Here is a 14,839-nt window from a genome sequence, read left to right as displayed (position 1 = left end):
AGATCTGCATAGATCATATCTGCAGGCAGCACAAGCCTGCAGTTTTTGTATATTTGCTTTTTTTTCTATGAAAAATGATGTATTTTTTACTGTGTCCTCTGTAAAAAAAAAAAAAAAGAAATGTTCTGTAAAGGGCTTGCACGAGCATTTTAATGGGCAGAGTGATTGTTTTTTTCCTTTTGATAAATATATTTTCCCCAACCAGTTATCTATCTGGTAAAAGAAACCAGTGTCTTATTATTTTGTGTTATGACATTTGTGGAAATAAAAACTTCAGAACCACCTGAAGCTTTGGGTGTTACTTTGCAAGCTGCATGTTGCTTTGAGACAATGTCCTTACAACTGACAAGCATCCAGTTAGTGACCGTTGAAAGCTATGAAGGTGATGAAAAAAGTGACTTATATACTGGTCCTCACATTTATGACTGTTAAAGCATCCCCAGGGTCACATGATCAGAATTAGAGTGCTTGCAACTGGCATGTACTTATGACAGTTTCAGTCTCCTTGGCATCACATGATTGCTATTTGCAACTTCTTAGCCAGCTTCCCACAAGCAAACTCAGTGGGGGAAGCCAAATTCACTTAACAACTGCACGATTCCCTTAATGACCACAGCAAAAAAAAAAAGTTCGTAAAATTGGGCGCCACTCACCAACTGCGACAGACAATCTGGTTCCAATTTGAGGACCTAATGGAGCATATTTACTTTCCGATGAGCGTGGAGATCTCGAAGGCAACATCTGAGATTTGGGAAGACACGGCAGAGGGTGAGATCTGACCTTGTGTAACTTTTGCATCCAGTCTTGAGTTTGAAAGCCGACGCTTACTCTGAATTCAAATTCCAAGAGGGTTAACTTGACAGCTAATAAACACAAGCAGCTTTTGGAAGTTATACAGAGTTTTGGTTCCTTTTTCTTTTTTTAAAAAAATAATAATAAATTACTGGCTACCACTAGTCTGCAGGAACGCAGCGTTAGAAGGCAATTCAGACAAATAGATAGTGACAATCTGTTCATGGAGGAATAAAGATATCCAGCCCAATTGAGTTTGTCATCGCTAAGCTATTGTACAACATCTTTATCTTGAAAAAATAATATTTTCCAAGCCAACTTTTTTTTTTGTTCATGCAATGGGAATAGAACTATTTTCGGTCCCTAAGAGCAAGGTCTGCATCATCTTAAAATTTCATAATTTGATTTTGGAGGCAGAGAGGTCAATTTGCTCAGATCTGTTCTAAGTCCAGGTTGGTCTCTAGTGTAAATTCACACACGCCAATAGACATGTGGGTTTTCCAGATTCAAGGGCTTAGGAGCGTCAGATGGAATCAGATACTTTAAACCCATTCAACCCACTTGTTTTGCATATTTCGAAAACCTCTCTGTGCACGTGGGTGTGTATTTTGTGAAGTGATTCAATAAATCAGAAAAGAGATGATTTGCACCGGCCTAACAAGTAATTGTTGAATGCTCACCACCCAGTGTCACTTGTTTGAGATGGACAGCTGTAGAAATAAAATTAAATAAGAATGAAAGTTAGCAGGTAGACTGTTTGTATAGAAGGGAATTTTTTTAAAAAGAAAAAAAGGTCATTTTCCCTCTGTTGTAAGCTTCTTCAGGTTTGAACCTTCTCATGTTATTTCAGTGTTTCTTCCATTTTCACCAGCCTCATCCCACAAGAAAATCAGGAAAAAAATAGAAAACAACCAGAAGAGAAAGCTGAACTAGACACACAGACATTTTGAATCATTCGTGTTTGAATCTGTCTGGATTTTAAAAGACATCCTGGAGCTGTTAATGTTGCATTTCCCATTTCAAGACACTTTCAGAATAAACATTTCCACCCTAGCAGAGAGCAAAATGGAGAAGAAGAAGAAAAAAACTACTCAGAATTATAGAATTGGAAGGGACCTTGGTGGTCTTTTAGTTCAACCCAATGGTGAGAGCAATCAACCAATGGAACAGCTTGCCTTCAGAAGTTGTGGGTGCTCCATCACTCGAGGCTTTCAAGAAGAGACTGGACAACCATTTATCTGAAATGGTATAGGGTCTCCTGCTTGTGCAGGGAGTTGGACTAGAAGACCTCCAAGGTCCCTTCCAACTCTTATGTTCTATGTTCTAACCCCCTGCTGAAGCAGGAGACCCTCTACCATTCCAGACAAATGACTATCCAGTCTCTTCCATTGGTTATTCTAGTAATAAACTAATAATAAAAAAATAAGGTCCTATCTACCCCACTTGGTGTAAGTTTTCTCTGACATGTAACTGATGAATCCATAGAGAATCACTCTACTCCATGGAGAATTACTGAATCCATGCTGGCTGGGGAATTCTGGGAGTTGAAGTTTACAAGTCCTAAAGTTGCCAAGTTTGGAGACCCCTGCAATAAGCTATCTACAAATACTGTAGAATCGATGCTGAAATTTTAATAGGGAGACCTTCTGACCCATAGCTGGCAGTCAGGATGAGATAGGAAAAAGAAATGGGGTGTGTGAAGAAAACAGCTGGTTGGAGAAACGTTTTGGTAGACTCAGCCCATCAAGAGCCAAACCCAACTTTGGCTCCTTATATTAATTTCTAGAGTTCTTCCAGGTCTGAATTTTGACGCCATCGCTAGTAACGGGAATTATGTTCCTTTCTTAAAAATATTGTTAAAAATAATCCACAGCAGGATTAGTTTAAGGTTGCTTATGTAAGGGTAAGCTGGATGGTGCGGTCAAGAGGCAAGACAGCAACGAAATTCAACGAAGTTCATCGCTGACAGATGAACAACAGAGCATCTGCTGTTTCTCACTTTTTCATCTGCCCTCCATCTGCATATAATGGAGTTTAGAATTTCATGAAGTATGAAGAGAAAAGGACGGTGTTGAGATTTCACAAAGCACATATAAACGCAAACATATGCCCGCATAGTTTTGATTTTTTTTTTCCTTTTCCTCTTTGGGGAAAGTGAGGCTAGAAATCTATTTTAACAACAACAACAACAACAACAACAACAACAACAACAACAAGAGTTTCTCCTTACTTTGTTTTTGGCAAGCATAATAATCTTAATCTGCAGGTATGGCAAAGGTCCACTGGGGTTTTGCAAATTTGGTTCTGTTCCTTGGCGTTCCTTTTGCAAATTAAGAAGCAAATATTTCAAGAATTGGACGTGGGTTTTCCTCCTGCCCCCCAGAGTGCAAATCACATGCTGCCATCATCACCTATGTCTAAACAAATGGTTTCTTTGTTATAAGGACCATTTCAGCATTTGGTTCCTATTGCTCTGGATGGAATGTGTTTGAAACGCTCCTAAATAAAGCACTTTAATATTAAGAAGAAGCTTAGGATTTCTGTAATGCCAAAAACAGGTCATTCCAGGATGGTGGTAATACTGGTGGACAGGGAAACTAACTTTGGCCCTTGAGCTGACATCATATAATTTACGGGAAGAAAGAATTTGGATTGCGTAAAGCAATCTAGCATCTGCAGAACAAGAAGCTTAGGAATCCAAATGGTGGTTCTTTGGCCAAAGCAGAATACCATCTTAAATATTCATAATAATAAATGTGGTTCAAAACTGTGGACAAGAGTGTTCTAATCTAGGATCAGCCTTGCATTGTTGCTATTTTCTATTGCAGGCAGTTAGCCATAATAGTCGACTTTTGGTGCAACCTGGATGTAAACACTTGCCCTTCGAAAAAATATGGAAAAGTGTGATGGTCTGAAAAGGATAATTGATCATACCCATTTCCAGATTAGGAGCCTCTTAGAAACATCTGCTCAGCCAGTGTGAGAGCGTGATGCTGGATTGTGCAGGCCATTGGCGTCTCCCAAATAGCTCTTCTTATGTTCTTTTAGAGGAAACGTTGAGATTTATTTATTTATTTATGAGACTTATATACCGCTTTAAGTGGTGTACACCAGTAAGCAATGTATATATATATATTTACATTGCCCCCAACAATCTGGGTCCTCATTTTACCTGGAAGGCTGAGTCAACCTTGAGCCGGTGAGATTTGAACCACTGACCTGCTGAACACAGTCAGCTAAAGTGGCCTGCAGTACTGCACTCTAACTGCTGCGCCACCTTGGCTCTTGGCTGTAGGCCCATTTAAAATACAAATAAACCTAGTGGGATAGTGGAGATGGACTGCAGAGAGGCTGGCAATTAGCTTAAACATCTTCGACCTAATAGTCAAGTAGAATGTAACCCACATTTTCCTAGATCAGGGGTCTCCAAACTTGGCAACTTTACGACATGTGGACTTCAACTCCCAGAATTCCTCAGCCAGCATGGGAGTTGAAGTCCACAAGTCTTAAAGTTGCCAAGTTTGGAGAACCCTGTCCTAGACTATACTGGGACTGATGGAAGATGTACTCCGAATATATAGGAGGATTTGCGGTTAAGGAACTCAAATACTCAGGAAGACACGGACCATTAATTTATCCAGTAACAGCTTGGCCTTGTTATCTGTGAACATTAAAAATCTAGAGTGACACATTACTTTTCACTGTATAGAAAGAATGTATATGGGTTCTCTCTCTTCTAAACAAGGAGAACAGAAGCTTTGAGCTTCTTCCCGAACTGGCAAGCTGAGACTAGATATCCTGACAAGGTGTCTTCACTAAAGCACGTGGATGGAGGTGTTTTTCTCTTTCGGTTAGAAAAACAAGCCACAATATCCACCATACTCAAGACCTAAAACGAGAATCAAGCAGCTTCCAGTCTTCCATATCTTTTTCTTCTTCTGGAGCTCATGAAGACGACAAAGGACCAAATTAAGTTGACAAGTGCCTTTTGAATAATAGACCTCCAATAAAAAATGGCAGCAGTTGTCAGCCTTCCCTTTTTAAGACACGTTGTTTTGGACTTATGCAAATTACATAAAGATCAGAAATGATCTACACATGACTGGTTCAAGCAAGGAAGAGAAACAGCTGCGTGGCAGATGTTTCCTGGTAGAACTCCATAAGTGTTCGGATGGTGATTTTTTATTTATTTATTTAGAAAGGGATTGTTGAATTTGTACCCTTCTCCCTTTGGTCAAGAAATTGTGAACTTTGCTGGCATGATCTTCGTTCCCATTTTTAGTGTGGAGTCTAGATTTAGTTTGTTTATCCGTGGCAGAAGCATCGCAATTAAAATAAGGCATACTATATGACAGTGATGGCGAACCTTTTAGAGACCAAGTGCCCAAAAACTGGCCCTGCCCTGCTCCACCCCTGCCCTGCCCCTGCTCCACCTCCACCCGCCGCAGATCGCCCAGGCAGCCCAGCAGTGCCATGACAGCCACGCCCTCTGCCCACGCCCCGCAGCATCAACTGTGCGCAATGGGGCGTGAGGGCAGAGTCTTGTCTACGCTGCCTGGCTGCCATGTCCTTGGCTACGCTGCTCCGCGTGGGTCATGCTCGGGCAACTCTCCTCCAGGGGGGCTGCTGGTGAGGAGGGGGTCACGGGGGGAGGCAAGGCTGGGGCAACGGCACATGTGCCCACAGAGAGGGCTCTGGCACCCATGCCATAGGTTCGCCACCACTGCTATGTGAGATAAAATTTGAAATATAAAATACAAGATTAAAATATATACAAGTTTAACAGATCTTGCCCATAAGATTTTCATGGGGGATATGAAAGGAGCCTCCTCGAAGAATGTATGTTGTTCATACATTCGGGCATCCCCTGGGCAACAGCTTATAGCTGGCTAATCCTTTCAATTCAATGAGCCGAGGTGGCGCAGCAGTTAGGGTGCAGTACTGCAGGCCACTTTAGCTGACTGTGTTCAGCAGGTCAGCGGTTCAAATCTCACCGGCTCAAGGTTGACTCAGCCTTCCATCCTTCCGGGGTAGGTAAAATGAGGACCCAGATTGTTGGGGGCCTGGTGTACACCGCTTAGAGAGTGCTTGCACTTAAAACGGTATATAAGTCTCATAAATAAATAAATCAATCCAGAAGATCCAAAGCCTTAATACCACCTTCTCTTCTCTTCCTACTTAGGAATCATAGAATCAGAGGGCTGGAAGAGACCTTGGAGGTCTTCTCATCCAGCCCTCTGCTCGATAGCAATAGCAATAGACTTATCTACTGCTTCACAGTGCTTTACAGCCCTCTCTAAGCGGTTTATAGAGTCAGCACATTGCTCCCTCCCAACAATCTGGGTCCTCATTTTACCGACCTTGGAAGGATGGAAGGCTGAGTCAACCTTGAGCCGGTCAGGATCGAACTGCTGGCTATGGGCAGAGTTTGCTTGCAATACTGTATTCTAACCACTTCACAACCACAGAAGGAAGGAAGGAAGGAAGGAAGGAAGGAAGGAAGGAAGGAAGGAAGGAAGGAAGGAAGGAAGGAAGGAAGGAAGGAAGGAAAGAGCAATAGCACTTAGACTAATATACCACTTCACAGTGCTTTACAGCCCTCTCTAAGCAGTTTACAGAGTCAGCACATTGCCCCCAACAATCTGGATCCTCATTTTACCAACCTCGGAAGGATGGAAGGCTGAGATAACTTTGAGCCAGTCAGGATCAAACTCCTGGCAGTGGGCAGTGAGTCAGCCTGCAATACTGCATTCTAACCACTGTGCCCCCATGGTTCTCTCACCTGGGTGGATAGGTGTTTTTCTTTTTTCTCTCTCACCAAGACAGAAGTCTCATACCATCCCAGTCAAACCACTTCATGAAAGTCTAGTGCCATACTGAAAATACCAGCTAGGCTGAAGATCATGCCATCTTCTTTATAGTTCGCAACCTCTATTTTTTTTTCATTTCCTCATTTCAAAATGGGGTATACATATAGCCTGTTTGACTTAAAGTGAGTTCTTAATCTATGAAGTAAAATTGGTTTTGCCCACAGTCCTAATGTGGAATAATGAACAATCACTAGAATAATGATGTGTCTGCATAATTATTGGAATAGTGCTGTCTTAGTAGTACGTGACTAACCTAATGTGCATTGCACTTGGATACAATGTATGTAGCAAACTCTCCATGGTATACCCCTGAGAAACGAACCTAATGTATTACAATGTGTATTTCAATGTGTATTCCTTTGTTCCTGAGAAAAGGAAAAGTATAAAACTGAAGTCTGAACCCACCCTCGGGGTTCAGAATTGCTGTTGCCATTGCTTCTGAACCTGCGCAATAAATCTCTCTGCTAAAACCCTCTGGAATTCATAAGAGTCCTTCCATTTTCCACAAGAGTCCTATTTTGAGGGCCTCACAGGCCTAGTCTAAAACTCTACAAAAGGAACAGCTCCAGAAAGTACATCTTGATCTACCCCACATCAGAACAGGGAATAATAGATGTTTGAAGGGACCTTAGAGGTCTTCCACTCCAATCTTTTGCCCAAACAGGAGACTCTATACCACTCCAGACAAATGGCTGTCCAGTCTCTTCTTGAAAACCTCCAGTGATGGAACACGCACAGCTTCTGGACACAAGCCGTTCCATTGATAGATTGTCCTCACTGTCAGGAAATTTCTCCCCAGCTCTAGGTTGGATTTCTCTTTAACAACTTCAGTGAGGTTTACTAATTCCTAATTGTTGCAACAGCAAAATACCCTCCATCCTCCTGCGTCATAGAAATGAAAAGAAGGATTCTTAGAAGATAATATTTTTCTCTACTAATCTACTCTATTTTTCTGAAGGTTCAAAGATGGGGTTTCCACTCCTCTGCAGCTAGCAGAGGAACCAGGTGAAAACTTTCTTTAACTGCTCATCAGAATGTCATTCTACAGACTTCTTATTGTGATCACGAAGCTTTTTAAGGCCAAGGTGACAGAGTCGTAGTTTTCAAGATATACATCTTAATTGCACCGCTAGTTACCAGCAAGTTAGGAAGATATTAGTAAAACATCAAATAGTTGCAAAGTCTTTTGGGCTCCTGCTACCCCCCCAAAATGTTAGTTGATCACTATCCGTAACTTTTCATCATTACCCCAACTGATTCTAACCTCCATTTTTTTACCGTTTGAGAAAATGAGTTCACGGCAATATGACACTCAATGTGACTTGCTTGGAATCATTTGATAACATCTGGGGCCCCTTTCGTGTCACATGTAATTCTCTTGAAAAGGTCCAGCCACATGTTTCAATTGATGCAATTAGATTTTGGCTGAATTTTTTTTTTTTTAATAAAACTTATTAAATAATTGTGGACTTTGCAGGAGCTTGCTTTTACAAGTCACCTGTTGGCCAGCAGTGAAGCTCTTGAGTCGATTAAAATGAACAAGACGGTTTGCATTCCTATTTGTTTATATGGAATCTCCTTCCAATGCTAATTGGCCGTCCTTCTTAAATATGTGTTTTCAATTTTTCCTCTGAAATAGGAATTAGGACATATTGCCAGCTCAGATTTGCTCTCATCCCCCTCTTGTTCTAGTGATTCAAAATTACTTGGACAACAACTTTATTCACTCTCTTGCAAAAAGTCAATTAATTATCGAGAATGTCTGTCTTACAATTTATTTATCTGGGTGTTTTTTGTTTTGTTTTTTTGCAATTGTCAACTCCAGAAATTGCAAGTGTTATCCAAACTGTTAAGAATTATCTCAAGTCTTTTCTTCAGAATTGCAAGGATCAATTCAGGCCAGCATACACATCTTTCTGCAGGCTTCTTCCCTGTTTGAGCATCCTTGAGAGTATTCCTTGCTTGATAGTAAAATAATGTTTACACGATTCTTTAATGGTTGCAAAAAAAAAGGTTTACAGAAGGGATGACTAAGGCAAAGGGTCAAAAGAGCTGGGATCATGTTTGGTTAATCAGCAATTTCTATAATTGTCCTATAGACTACTAACCTCTGGAGCAGTCCGCTTAGGTTTAATGGTGAAAAGCAAAAAATAATTCAGCATAAACATTTTCCTAAAAGATAAATGCTTTGAAATCATCCACACAATTACTAAATTCAGTGCCCAAGTACTAAGGTCTTCACTATCATGGGAGCCAACAGCAGTAATTTGCTTAATTAATGAGATTGATTCTCAAGTTGCATTCTGTTGTTTTTTTATAGTTTTGGGCTGTAATAAAACGTTGGTCAATTCATTTAGGCATAAGTGTTGACCTTGAATCAATGTAGATATTGTGGAAAAATCCATCATGCATACCCTAAGAATTCACGCTTATGTAATATCATAAACTTATTTACATTAATAATTACCAACATACAGAATGGAATATTTCACTGCATGATCCAGTTGATTGTATGCTCCTAACATGCTTTTTCAAACTTGTATGAATTTAAAATCCCTCAAGAATAGGGTTTACTATTGTATACTTTATACTATAAAAGTATCTGCTAATTTATCATGAGTTAAGGATTCTTCACAACTGGCTCACATTTCATAATGGGCTTTAAAATGACCTTTGTAGTGTTTTTCACCAAAGTGATAGCAGAGAAACAACTAATTTCCTATATTCTTAATCTTTGCCTGTTGCACTGAGACATTGTCATTTGTCAAGAGTAAAGAGACATAAACTTTCATTATACTAAATCACGTTGCTTAATATAGCTCATGGACCAGATGGAAAAACTCTAGGAACTGGAAGTACTGCCAGCATCCTGTAAACTATTGGTCTTTGATTTTCAAGTACTTCTTAAAGTCTGTTGCATTTAGACTGATGAAGTTGTCGGTCCTTCAGCAATTAGCTGGAAAGCTCAGCAGCTGAATAGCTTAATAACATCCATAGAGATAAGGATTGGAGTCATAATTTCAGGAGGAGATTTACAGTAAATACTTTTGTTGAAAATAGTTCCTGGAAGAAATTCATTTTTATGCAGAGGTTTTCTCCTTCCAAAGACAAGGATGTAGATAGCTGGTGCTAAGTAATAGCATGATAAACTTGAGAACAGAATTTTTGTTGAACTGTGGAGTCTTTGGTGCTTTCTTTGTGGTTTTCTTGCAGATGTTTCATGACTCAACCAGGAAAAATCATCAGTGCTAGAAGGGAGCAGAGTTTGTGGAGAGGAAGAGGAGGAGGAGGAGGAGGAGGAGGAGGAGGAGGAGGAGGAGGAGGACGACGACGACTCTGAGGTCTGGTGTTCTGTGAGTTTGGTGGTTTTCTTGCAGACATTTCATTACCCGACTAAATAACCTCATCAGTGCTAGAAGGGAGTAAGCTTTGTAGAGTGGAGGAGAAGGAGAACTGACCCAAGGTACAATAATGTTTGAAGCATCTAATAGTTATTATTAGGAAGGTCAAAATTCATACACAGTTGCTCTGTGAGGGAGATGTAAATATCCTTTGTAGCCACCTGACTTCTAAATTATGTAGGTAGGTAGATAGCATCAAATCTATCATTTTTGAGATAGAGACTGAAGGAAGATTTTCTATTTTTAAAAAAGATATCATGGTTACACAATAATACATGTAACAAATAGATTTTAAGAGTTTCACCTGAATTGGATATAGCTTTTGGACAGCCAGTGAAATCTAAATCGAAAATATCTCCACATGAGCAAGAAGAATTATCCACGTCTTTGTATCTTCTTAGTAATCAACCTTCTGGCCTATAAACCAAACCTAAGGATAATATATGCAACTCAGATACTACAAATTTTGAAGTACCATGAGGATTTTTGATATCAGCCTCTGTACATAGACTTGTAGACCACTGAACTGTCAAACCGAAGAGCACAGAATATCTCCATCAATATCTCCATAAATCTGTGTTTATTAACTCTTTTAATACATTTGTCTTTATGCTGTTCCAGAATTCTAGGAGAAAGGAGAGATTTCAGCAAGTATATTCTTCATAAAGGGATTAATTAGATCAAGCCAACTGGTTTATTGATATGTCTGCTTTCCAGATTAGGCCTCAAAAGGTTTCCAAGAAAGATAAACAAATATATAGGTAGAAAAAAAGCCATACTTAATGATATAAACAAAAAAACATAATAAAATTCTGAAGCTGGCCTGTTACAGACTTAAACCCCATTACCAGGCTTATAAAAACAATATAATTAAATTTCTCCCACAAGGAATGTTTTTCATAAGAACAATCACATTCATACTCATACATACGAGCTCATATTTTGTCAACAAATCTTTTTATCTCCTCATCTTAGTGCCTAAAGCATTTGCCTGCCTGGGAAGAATTGATGCTCTAACCTAACACATCTGGAGGGCATTAGATTGGAAGAGACATCAAAAGCCCATCAGAATAACAGTTGGAATGGATCTTGGGAATCTTCTAATCCAACCCCCTGCTCAAGTTGAAGACCCTATACCATTCCCAACAAATGGATGTCCAGTCTCTCCTTAAAAACCTCCAGTGTTGGAACACCCACAACTTCTGAAGGTAAGCTGTTCCAGTGTTTGATTGTTCTATCTATCAGGAAATTTCTCCTTTATTCTAGGTTGCTTCTCTCTTTGATTAGTTTCTATCCAATGTTTCTTGTCCTGCCTTCTGGTGCTTTGGAGAATAAGTTGACCCCCTCTGCTTTGTGGCAGCCTCTCAGATATGGGAAGGCTGCTATCATGACACCCCTGGTCCTTTTTTTCAAAAGAGGTTCTGATCAACCGATGGACTTCAAAATCAACAGCTTTCAAGAAAGAGCTTGAAAATCAAGGTACTTTCCATCCAGTCAAATCTTCCTCTGAGTTGTCCATAAATACACCCACAATGAAACCATACAATAGGTGTAATCTTCATGGTTGGCTGATCATATTCCACAGAAACACGTCTACACAAAATGTTTTTGTACAACTGAAAGAGCATTTAATGTCTGGCAAGTTGAGGTGTAATTTATCACTCCTTCGCTTCTCTTTAAAAAAAGAAAAAGAAATATCATCCTTCTTCACTGTTTGCCCCCCCCCTCCCCAGTTAAGCCACAAACTTGCATTCCTTACTTGCCCAAATGAATCATAGGAATTTCTTTGGTTTGTGTGGTTGACAGCTACTGTCTTTCTCACCAGTTTACTTTTATGAAGTTCTCAAGCTTTTGATGAAATCATTTTGGGAACAGAGAATCTTAGAAGCTGCTTTTGATTGCTGTAGCTTAAAAGACTGAGCCGTATTTGGCATTGAGATTGGACATCTGCCACACAAGAGAAGAAGCGGGCACAAATCTCATCCTGAGGGCCCTAGGTTCATACTTGTGGGGGGAAAAGAAAATTAATACAATATATTTGGTGCAAAAGTGCCAGCTCACAAATATTGTTATTTACCATTACTGTGTTCTGGCGCTGTATCAAGAACTTCATTTGTTTGCCCAGTGTTTTGAAAAGAGTCAGAAAAACTAGAACGTGTATGAAGAAGAGCGTTGAGGATGAACACAGAGAGGTTGAGGAAACTTGGGGGACGTGGATTTGTTGAATCTAAAAAAAGAAAGGCTGAAGGGGAGAAGTTGGTATCAAGTTGTGAGGTCGTGCTTAAGAAGTTGGATTAAGAATGTGATATTCTACATACACAACACATGCACACACACATGCCACTCCTAAAGGTGCTTTTTCGAAAAGATAACTGGACTTTCTTCTTTTGTTTCTTTCCCCCCCCCCTTTTTTTTTCAGGATCTGAAGAAGCTTCTTGGATGAGAAGCAGAACATGTTCAAAGAAAAAAAAAAATCAAGAAAGTCTAGTGCAGTGGTTCTCAACCTGTGGGTTGCGACCCCATTTGGGATCAAACGACCTTTCACGGGGGTCGCCAAACAACACAGTCCGCCATTTTTTCCCCCTTTTCCTTAGCTGTGCTACTCCCTTTTATTCTATTGGCTTTTGAAAGCCAATAGAATAGACTCTCTTGAATAGAGTCTAATTCTATTGGCTTTCAAAAGCCAATAGGAATTGTCCAGGTTGCCTCTGCCCTGCTGAGCCTGCCAAAAGTCCCATTCTGCAAACAGTGCTGCACCAGTTGAGTAGTCCTCGACTTACGACCGGTTGAGTAGTCCTTGACTTACAACCAGTTGGGGGTCGCGGCATTAAAAAGGTTGAGAGCCACTGGTTTAGTGGTCTTTTTTTTGGGGGGGAAAGCACCTTTGGGACAACCAGGACTTGAGAATCTCCATAGACATCTGGTTTCCTTGATTTTTGCCACATGTGGTCTAATGCAGCAGAAGGCAGCTATTCAAAATGCTCCAATTTCAGTGTTATCTCTGTAAAGATCCCACATTTGGAAGCTTTTTCGATTAGAGATATTCCTTTCTAGCTGCGATTGAAGTGTTTAGGGTTCCCCAGATCTGCTTTATGCTACTCTGCAGCTGCCTAAGGAAATGTAAGCTTCAGGGATTTGTTTTTCAATTATACCAAAATGTTTTCTTTCTGTGTGGTTGGTTATGGCATCATTTGTATGAAATTAGGAACATCTTGCGTTCACTGACATAGCTCCAAGAGATGAGAAGATCTGTACAATCAAAGTAGGATTACATAAAATTGCAGAACAGACACTTTGATACCTAAGGGGTGAAATATCTATTTCAAGATGGGAATTCTTAAACTGTTGGAAACTCAAAGGACATACTACTTCAGAGCTGTACAAAGAATGAACAATTGAAGGCAAATTTCAGAGCCCAACTATCTTTGCTCAAGCAGGATAATGTGTGATTTTTAGAGTAACCACTGATGGTCCTTTTATCCAGTTCCATAGCTTGCTAGATGCAAAGTCAAAGCTTAATTGAGATCAGCCTAAAACCATGGAGATATGACTGACCCTGAGCCTTGTGTTGAGAAAACTGAATAATATTTGGGACAAAAGGATTAAGAGAACGACCACCTAGAAACCCTTTTCAAGAACAGGAGGAAATATCTGCTTACTGTTGCTTAAATTTGGATAAGAACAACTTAAGTGACTGATAAACAGAGAAAGATGTCTTAAAAGACCATAAAAGCAGGAGGATGGAAATGGAGAAATACACACACACACACACACACATGCACAAACATGTTGTTTAGTTTCCATTCAAATCTTTGTTTTTAATTTGATGTACAAGACAAGATTTGTTGACAAAGCAAAGTTTACATGCCACAGAAATTAAATGCATTTGTAAACTTCTCTAATAAAACCCGATTGTGCAATGTCATTCTGAAAATATTTATTAGTGGAACAACCAAGTGACAAAAATAGAAGCAAAGGACACATGACTAATCAACTTAATGGATATGAAGAACAGATACCAGAGCATAAAATCTACATCTACACCCAATTTCTAAGTGCTAAGTGTTGATGTTCGAGGTTGAAACTTCCTTTCTTTTTACCTGTGAACTTCTTACACACAGATGTTTCCTTTCCATCCCCATCGAGAAAAATCTGACAAATTTAGCGATTCACAAACACTCTTCCAGGGACCATATTACGAATCTACTCTAATAATAATAATAACATCAAACAACATTTCTGCATTCCAGGTCCTTGAGAAGGACTCAATAGGTGGATCAAAATGCCAGATCCAGACTAAGCATCTGGCTGAGTGCGCGACAAACCATAATAATGGATTATTAGCTTACTTGTCTGGGAATGATCAAAGTCACAATCAGGAGAAATACTGACTTTAGTCAAAGTCCTGTCTAGACTTCAAAATAGCCAAGTCCCATTAAATCTAGAAGACTGAAAAAAGATCAGGAATGAATGAATGGATCCAGAGCAAATAAATTTGAAGCCAAATTAGAACAAGTGTTGCTTTCATCAGGAGACATTTAAGATAGATTTATGAAGTTTTCAATTAAATTCAGCAGTAATGGATTACCTCAATCAGAGGATGGAGCTACTTGGGACTAACAGGAGCTACCAAATAGACCTCCAGTTCCATAAAGTCGTCCCTGCAACCTGACACTCCTGTTCCTTTTAGTTCCTTGATGTTCATCTTGATGTCATTGGTGTTCCTTTGGGCCAGAAAGTCTAGACTGAAGTCTGAAGAAGCAGACTCTTGGCTTG

Source organism: Crotalus tigris, unplaced genomic scaffold (assembly GCF_016545835.1).
Source record: "Crotalus tigris isolate CLP2741 ecotype Arizona unplaced genomic scaffold, ASM1654583v1 scf7180000018783.1386937, whole genome shotgun sequence".
In the NCBI taxonomy this organism is placed as follows: Eukaryota; Metazoa; Chordata; class Lepidosauria; order Squamata; family Viperidae; genus Crotalus; species Crotalus tigris.
The sequence above is the reverse complement of the archived record's forward strand: the minus strand, read 5'-3'. Positions refer to the sequence as shown.